This window comes from Elephas maximus, chromosome 2, assembly GCF_024166365.1.
Source record: "Elephas maximus indicus isolate mEleMax1 chromosome 2, mEleMax1 primary haplotype, whole genome shotgun sequence".
NCBI lineage: Eukaryota > Metazoa > Chordata > Mammalia > Proboscidea > Elephantidae > Elephas > Elephas maximus.
The window spans coordinates 207,897,574-207,906,401 of NC_064820.1; the positions used below are offsets into that span (position 1 = coordinate 207,897,574).

An 8,828-nucleotide genomic window follows, 5' to 3' on the forward strand; every position below is an offset into this window, starting at 1 on the left:
CACTCTCTAAAGTGGGATGCAGAATGTTTCTTTCTAGATTTTATTATGCCAATTGACTTAGATATCCCTGAAACCATGGTCCCCAAACTCCCGCCTCTGCTACACTGGTCTTTGAAGCATTCAGTCTATCCAGGAAACTGCTTTGCTTTTGGTTTAGTCCAGTTGAGGATAGGAGTGAGGATCAAGTTAATGTTCGGATATATCCAAACCCATTTCTGTTAAGTCGATTCTGACTCATGGCAATCCTATAGGACAGAGTAGAACTGCCCCATAGGATTTCCAACGGGTGCCTGGTGAATTCAAACTGCCGACATTTTGGTTAGCAGCCGAGCTCTTAACTACTGAGCAACCAGGATTCCTTTGGATATATAAAATAAGTCTTATAAATTTGAGCTGAGTTTCTCCCTAGAGAAAAAGCAAGTGTGGAAAAGTTTGTTTAAAATACATAAGGAGAAATCTCTATTGTTTGTACACAAATCACTAACATAAAATTATTAAAAATTTGTTATTTTCAAAGAGGCTCAAAAAGATTATGATATGTATATGTGAAAATTAGCTATTTTAAAGCTACTTAAAATAACATTTAATAAACATACTAAATAATTCTGAAAAGAGACTGTGTGCGAAGTTTGGAACTTAGGGAAAAACAAGGTCTGAAGAATTATTAAGAGTTCTGGAATATTTTCTATGGCTATGAGAAAGGAAATCAATGGAGGATTGCTCAGCAAGTGAGGAAGACAAGAAATAAGATGTATCTAGAGAGGAGGAATTTTAATGCTATAAAAGAGAAAGAAAACACTAAAAGTAGATGACCTAAGGTCAATGAGTGATGTGGTAGGAACCACAACTTATCAATGTTGTGAAAGATTTTACTAAAATCAAAGGAGACAAATGTGAGATTGCCAAAAGAGTGTAAAACTTTAATGAGTTAGCTTTAGCTTGAGCCAAAACTCTCATAATTAACACTTCTTGAAAATGTAAATATTTTCTTAATTTTTTTGAGACTGATTCTTTGTTAACAAATTATTTGCATTAATGGATACTTTTAATATTATAGTGGCATGAATATTTTCCTATATAAAAATCATATCAAGTTATAGTTTAGATTATTAACATTGAATCTGGTGATACAGTAATGGTGGCAATTTTGATGTTCAGGCAATTGAAGAGAGACAATTAAACGACAAGGGATTAGAAGTATGGATATTAAAAAAATACCTAATTTGTTAGGGAAAGCCGAGATGAAAAATAAAGGGGTTATACTTAGCATGTGAAACTTTTGGATTATTATCTGTGGAAGATAAATATTTGTGTGGGATCAGTGTCAAAATTAAGAGTAAATTTAGATTGTAACATAATGATTATAGAAACTGAATTTGTAAGATGGAAATAGTGTTCAGAAGATAAAGATGTAAAGGTATCTCTAGATTGTATCTCAACTATATACAATTGAATAATGTTAACTTTACATTGCTCACGAATGTAGAAAAACACTTTAAAATGTATTGTAGTAAATATTCAGTATTTACTTCTTCATGGGATCACATAGAAATCTTCTTGACCAAGGTTTACTTTATCTACACTGGTGCCTCTTGAACTAGGTGTAGTGAAGACCAGTTTTATTTGTCCTCCAAACTTTTGCTGACTGATTGTTTTTAAAAACTAAAATAAAAATACATTTCTAGAAAAATTAAAAATATTTAATTTTATTATTTAATATTTAACACACCAATCTCACCTTGAGTGTCATGGTGATGCAAAGGTGTTATAAAAGTGCAGAAACTCTTAACCTCAATTTCTCTACTTATCGTGTGAAAAGTGATATGAAGCAAGCCACGGACTCATGCCAATCTGTACACCACACTTTGAAGAGCACTGAGCTAGACCTGTACAATTTATTCAATATCCAGGCTGAATGTGGTGTCCAATTCCTAATTGAACTTAACTGTCAATAAGAATTAACACTGTTTGGGAATTTTGCTTATCTTAACTAATTTAATTGAACTTTTTTAATTTAACTTAACTGTCAATAAGACTTAACACTGCTTGGAAGTTTTGCTTAACTTAACTAATTTAATCTTCATTTAAAAAATTTATAAGGTAGATATTATTGAGGAAAATGAGCAACACTACTAAGCATCAGACACAGACAATTGGATTTGAGAGCCTCATCCTTAGTATTTTGCTCTCTTAGCTAATGAGCGGTGATAATAAATAAACCAGATCAAAAGACAAATAGACATTTCCTGCACATGAAAGTTGACGGTATAAAATAAAAATGATTTAAATAAATGAGTTTAAATTTGAAGTGATTATGTTAATTATTTGTATGTTTCATACATTTCATGTATTTCATGGTTTTATCCCTCTTGCTTTCCAGGTCAAATAGCATTACCAGAAAATGGCCAGTTCTACCATGGTGACTGAATTTCTTCTCATGGGCTTTGCTGATGACCCAGTACCCAGATGAGTGGGAGCTAAAGTGCCTACATGCCGTGTTATTCCTACTGATGTACCTGGCCATCCTGTTAGGGAATCTTCTCATAGTCATTGCTGCCACACTTGACCAGAACATTCACACACCCATGTGTTTCTTCCTCAGGAATCTGTCCATCTTAGATATGTGCCACATTTCTGCCACTGTTTCCAATGTTTGTATAAACTCTTTCACTGACAAATGGACGATTTCAGTGGCTGGTTGTGCAGCTCAGAACTTCCTGGTCCTTTACTGTGGATATGTGGAGTTGATGTTCCTTACCATGATGGCCTGGGAGCGCTATGTGGCCATCTGCAAACCCCTCCACCACACTGTCATTATGAATCATCAATTCTGTATATGGACGACACTGGCCTCCTTACTCAGTGGTCCCGTCTATTCAGGTGTACACACTGGCAACACATTCCACCTGTCCTCCTGTCAGTCCAATGTGGTCTATACACTCTTCTGTGATATTCCTTCTCCGCTGAGACTCTCCTGCTCTGACACTTTCAACAATCAGCTTGTAATTCTTATTTCTGCCATAGGGTATGGTGTTAGCTGCTCTATCTTCAATACTGTGTCATATATTCACATCTTCTCTACTGTGCTTGTTTCCAAGACGAGACCAAGGAAAGGCATTTTCCACCTGTGTCTCTCACATTCTTCTGCTGATTGTCTTCCTCAGTTTTGGCTTCTGTGTGTACCTAAGGACGTCAGTAACCTCTGAAACGATTCAGGGTATGATTCTTTCTGTATCTTTGGCTCATAATTATTTTGTGTCTTTGGTGTTCTTCATTCTCCTTTGATCCCGGTGGTTGAGACCCACTAATAAATCTTAGACGGCCGCTTGCTAGTGTTTAAGACCCCAGATGCCTCTCTCCAAGGTGGGATGCAGGATGTTTTCTTAATAGATTTTATTATGCCAATTGACTCAGATGTCCCCTGAAACCATGGTCCCCAAACTTCTGCCCCTGCTACGCTGGCCTTCGAAGCATTCAGTTTATTCTGAAAACTTCTTTGATTTTGGTTTAGTCCAGTTGTGCTGACCTCGCTTGTATTGTGTGTTGTCTTTCCCATCACCTAAAGTAGTTCTTATCTACTATCTAATTAGTGAATATCCCTCTCTCACCCTACCACCCTCCCCCCTCTCGTAACCATCAAAGAATATTTTCTTCTCTGTTTCAACTATTTCTCAAGTTCTTATAATAATGGTCTTATTCAATATCTGTCCTTTTGCAACTGACTAATTTCACTCAGCATAATGCCTTCCAGATTCCTCCATGTTATGAAATGTTTCACAGATTCATCACTGTTCCTTATTAATGCATAGAATTCCATTGTGTGAATACACCACAATTTATTTATCCATTCATCCACTGATGGGCAGCTTGGCTGCTTCCAACTTTTTGCTATTGTAAACAGTGCTGCAATGAAAATAGGTGTGCTTATACCTGTTTGTGTAAAGGCTCTTATTTCTCGAGGATATATTCCAAGGAATGGGATTGTTGGATTGTGTGGTAGTTCTATTTCTAGCTTTAAGGAAGTACCAAATCGATTTTGAAAGTGGTTGTACCATTTAACATTCACAACAGCAGTGTATAAGTGTTCCAGTACCTCCACAACCTCTCCAACATTTAACATTTTGTGTTTTTTGGATTAATGCCAGCCTTGTTGGAGTGAGATGGAATCTCATTGTAATTTTGATTTGCATTTTTCTAATGGCTAATGATTGTGAGCACTTCCTCATGTATCTGTTAGCTATCTGAATGTCTTCTTTACTGAAGTATCTGTTCATATCATTTGCCCATTTTTTTAATTGGGTTATTTGTCTTTTCGTAGTTGAGTTTTTGCAGTATCATGTAGATTTTAGAGATTAGGCACTGATCAGAAATGTCATAGCTAAAAACTTTTTCCCAGTCTGTACGCAATCTTTTTACTCTTTTGATGAAGTCTTTGGATGAGCATAGGTGTTTGATTTTAGGAGCTCCCAGTTATCTAGTTTTTTTTCTTCTGCATTGTTAGTAATGTTTTGTATACTGTTTATGCCATGTATTAGGGCTTCTAACATTGTCCCTCCCCCATGTGTCTGTCAGTTTGTTGTACTGTGGAGGCTTGCTTGTTGCTGTGATGCTGGAAGCTATGCCACCAGTATTCAGATACCAGCAGGGTCACCCACGGAGGACAGGTTTCAGTTGTGCTTTCAGACTAAGACAGACTAGGAAGAAGGACCTGAAAGTCTACTTCTGAAAAGCATTAGCCAGTGAAAACCTTATGAATAGCAGCAGAACATTGTGTAATATAGTGCTGGAAGATGAGCCCCCAAGGTTGGAAGACACTCAAAAGATGCCTGGGGAAGAGCTGCCTTTTCAAAGTAGAGTCGACCTTCATGACGTGGATGGAGTAAATCTTTTGGGACCTTCATTTGCTGATGTGGCATGACTCAAAATGAGAAGAAACAGCTGCAAACATCCATTAATAATTGGAACCTAGAATGTACAAAGTATGAATCTAGGAAAATTGGAAATCGTCAAAAATGAAATGGAACCCATAAACATCAATATCCTAGGCATTAGTGAGCTGAAATGGACTGGTATTGGCCTTTTTGAATGAGACAATCATATAATCTACTATGCTGGGAACGACAACTTGAAGAGCAATGATGCTGCGTTCATTATCAAAAAGAATGGGTCAAGATCTATCCTGAAGTACAATGCTGTCAATGATAGGATAATATCCATATGCCTACAAGGAAGCAGTTCGAATCTGCCAGGCACTCCTTGCAAACTCTATGGGGCAGTTCTACTCTGTCCTACAGGGTTGGTATGAGTCGGAATCGACTTGACGGCACTGGCACAAGGAATACCAGTTAATACAACTATTATTCAAACTTACCCACCAACCACTAGAGCCAAAGATGAAGAAATAGAAGATTTTTAATCAGCTCCTGCATTCTGAAATTGATCAAACATGCAATCAAGATGCATTGATAATTACTGGTGATTGGAATGCGAAGGCTGGAAACAAAGAAGAAGGACCAGCAGTTGCAAAACATGGCCTTGGTGATCGAAACAATGCCGGAGATCTAGAAATGGAATTTTGCAAGACCATCAACTTCTTCATCGCAAATACCTTCTTTCACCAACATAAATGGTGACTATACGCATGGGCGGAAACCCTGGTGGTGTACTGGTTAAGTGCTATGTCTGCTTACCAAAAGGCCGGCAGTTTGAATCTGCCAGGCGCTCCTTGGAAACTCTGGGGCAGTTCTACTCTGTCCTATAGGGTCGTTATAGGGTCGCTATGAGTTGGAATTGACTCGACGGCACTGGATTTTTGGGTTTTTTATACACATGGGCCTCAACAGATGGAACACACAGAAATCAAATTGACTACATCTGTGGAAACAGACGATGGAAAAATTCAATATCATCAGTCAGGACAAGGCCAGGGGCCGGCTGTGGAACAGGCTATCAATTGCTCATATGCAAGTTCAAGCTGAAACTGAAGAAAATCAGAGCAAGCCCACGAGAGCCACCTGCTTGCTGAAAGTGAAGAAGACTTGAATCACTTACTAATGAAGATCAAAGACCACAGCCTTCAGTTTAGATTGCACCTCAACATAAAGAAAACAGAAATCCTCACAACTGGACCAGTGTGGTACATCATGATAAACGGAGAAAAGATAGAACCTGTCAAGGATTTCATTTTACTTGGATCCACAATCAACAGCCATGAAAGCAGCAGTCAAGAAATCAAAACGCACATTGCATTGGGTAAATCTGCTGCAAAGGACCTCTGGAAAGTGTTGAAAAGCAAAGATGTCACCTTGAAGAATAAGGTGTTCCTCACCGTGTATTTTCAATTGCGTCGTATGGATGTGAAAGCTGGACAATGAATAAGGAAGACTGAAGAAGAATTGATGCCTTTGAATTGTGGTGTTGGCAAAGAATATTGAATATACCATGGACTGCCAAAAGAAAGAAGAAAGCTGTCTTAGAAGAAGTACAACCAGAATGCTCCTTAGAAGCAAGGATGGCGAGACTGTGTCTTACATACTTTGGACATGTTGCCAGAGGGATCATTCCCTGGAGAAGGACATCGTGCTTGGTAGAGTACAGGGTCAGTGGAAAAGAGGAAGACCCTCAACAAGGTGGATTGACACAGTGGGTGCAACAATAAACTCAAGCATAACAACGATTGTAAGGATGGCTCAGGACCAGGCAGTGTTTCATTCTGTTGTTCTGAGAATTGTCCCCCATGTGTCTCTGAGGAAAGTGTGTTCCTCTTCCCTAGAGCATACAGGTGGGTGGGCTCTGCAGATGGATATGGGCTCCCAATGTTTTTGTTTGTAAGGAGGTACCTGGGAGGTACCAGTTAGCCTTTGACCCCTGTTGCGGGTTGCTATATGACCTGAGTGGAGCCACCTGTCCTTAGGCTCCTGATATGGGTAGGTGAAGACCTTGTTTTATAGGTAAAGCATTGTCAAACATCAAGCACCCGCCTCTCACCACACAGCTGAAACTGTTGTAGTCTTCCAGCAAGGGCCTATTCTCCTGAAATAGGCCCACACAGGTCCATGCAGGGGTGAAAGGAACCGCTTCTGTCCTTAGCTTCCCTGGTTAGTCGAGCTGGCAAATTATCTTTTCTCGCAGTTGCAAATTTATTCCTTATCCAAGTCCAGGAGAATGGCTCTAGGTGCTTGACAGGGGAATCGACAGCCACTAAAGCCAGCTAGGGGGAAGGGGGCTTGGTAAAATATATGCAAGTACTTCGTTTTGCCAAGAGTGCTCTTCTTCTCTGGTTCCAGAGGTGTGAGTAGGCTGTGTGGCTCGCTGCTTCTCCCTGAGGATACTGCAGCTGAAATCTAGTATCAGCCCACTGCCACTGCTCTCGAGAATGGAGCCTGAGGGCTCCCGGCAATTCTGGTCCGGTATCTTCTCTCTTCTTCTGAACCATCTCTTCCTCTCCCTGCCACTCAGTTCATTTTCTAACTTTGCCTTTGATGTTCAGGGCTCCTATCTTGTCATAAATATTCTTGTTTCATTTGTTTTTTCAGGTCTTTGTTGAAGACGGCTTGCCGAAAGCATCTGTCTATTCTGCCATCTTGGCCTCGCCTCCTCTGAGCTTATGCTTATTGACTCTCCTTTGTAGGTGACTTTTCATTCATCCCTGGCCACTCTTAAATTTTTTTCTTTATTTTTGGTTTTGGCAAGTTTAATTATAATGTGTCTTGGTGACTTTCTTTTGGGATCTACCTTGTATGGGATTCGATGAGCATATTGTATAGATATCTTCTCATCTTTAACAAAATGTCAGGGAATTTTTTGCCACCAAGTCTTCAACAATTTTCTCTGTATTTTCTGTAATCCCTCCCTGTTCTGGTACTCCATTCACTCATAGGGGATTTCTCTTGATAGAGTCTGACATGTTTCTAAGGTCTCCTCATTTTTTAAAACTTTTTTTCTAATTTTTCTTTGAATATATTGTTGCCAAGCATTTTATCTTCAATCTCACTAATTCTGACTTCCATTTCCTCAGTTCTGCTCCACTGGCTTTCTGGTGAGTTTTCTAATTCTGAAATTTTGTTGTTAACCTTCTGAATTTCTGACTGCTGTCTGTGTATGGATTCTTGTAGCCTATTAAATTTTTCATTATGTTCTTAATTAATCTTCTTAATTTCCTCGACTGCTTTACCTATGTGCTCGCTGGCATGTTCTGCACTTTGCCTGATCTCCTGAAGAGTTCTGGATATTAATCTTTTGTATTCTACATCCAGGAGCACATTTTCATCTGGAAGATTCATTTATCTGGAAGATTCATTTATTTTTATTTATTTATTTATTTTTGGAGTTTGTTGAAGCAATCATGGTCTGTTTCTTTATGAGAATTGGTATCTACTGTTCTCTCCGAGCCATCTATAAGTTGTTGCATTAATTTATTTTATGTTTGCTCACTGGGTGCGGTTTTATGTTGCTCACTGTGCCCTAGATTCTTGCTTTGTTTTGTTTTGATATACCCAAATAGGCTAATAGAGTGAGCTAACTTGATTATTGGAGCCTTTGAAGCACTAGTGTCCTGTCACCAGATGGCTAGGTCTTTACCAGGTACATAAGCCTAGAAGTCAATTCCGTATTTTTGTATAAATTCAGCTCAGGTGTCCAGGTATTTGGTCACCTAGTATGTGGTGCAGGATCTCACCTACAATGGTGAGTGGTGTATGCACAGGTTTCTGGTAGCAGCAGGGGCTATACTCTTAGGAAGACAGGGGGCTGACAACCTTTCCCTGAGTGTCTGTGAGTAAGCCACAACCCTGCTGCCTAGAGCACTCTGGTGGGTGGGCTCTGCAGCC

At 39.2% G+C, this 8,828-nt stretch overlaps 1 pseudogene; it reads left to right on the top strand.

Moving 5' to 3' along the window:
* The first annotated feature begins 2,401 nt into the window (after positions 1 to 2,401).
* LOC126067952 (olfactory receptor 14C36-like) lies at positions 2,402 to 7,546 on the top strand (annotated as a pseudogene).
* The last annotated feature ends 1,282 nt before the right edge of the window (positions 7,547 to 8,828 follow it).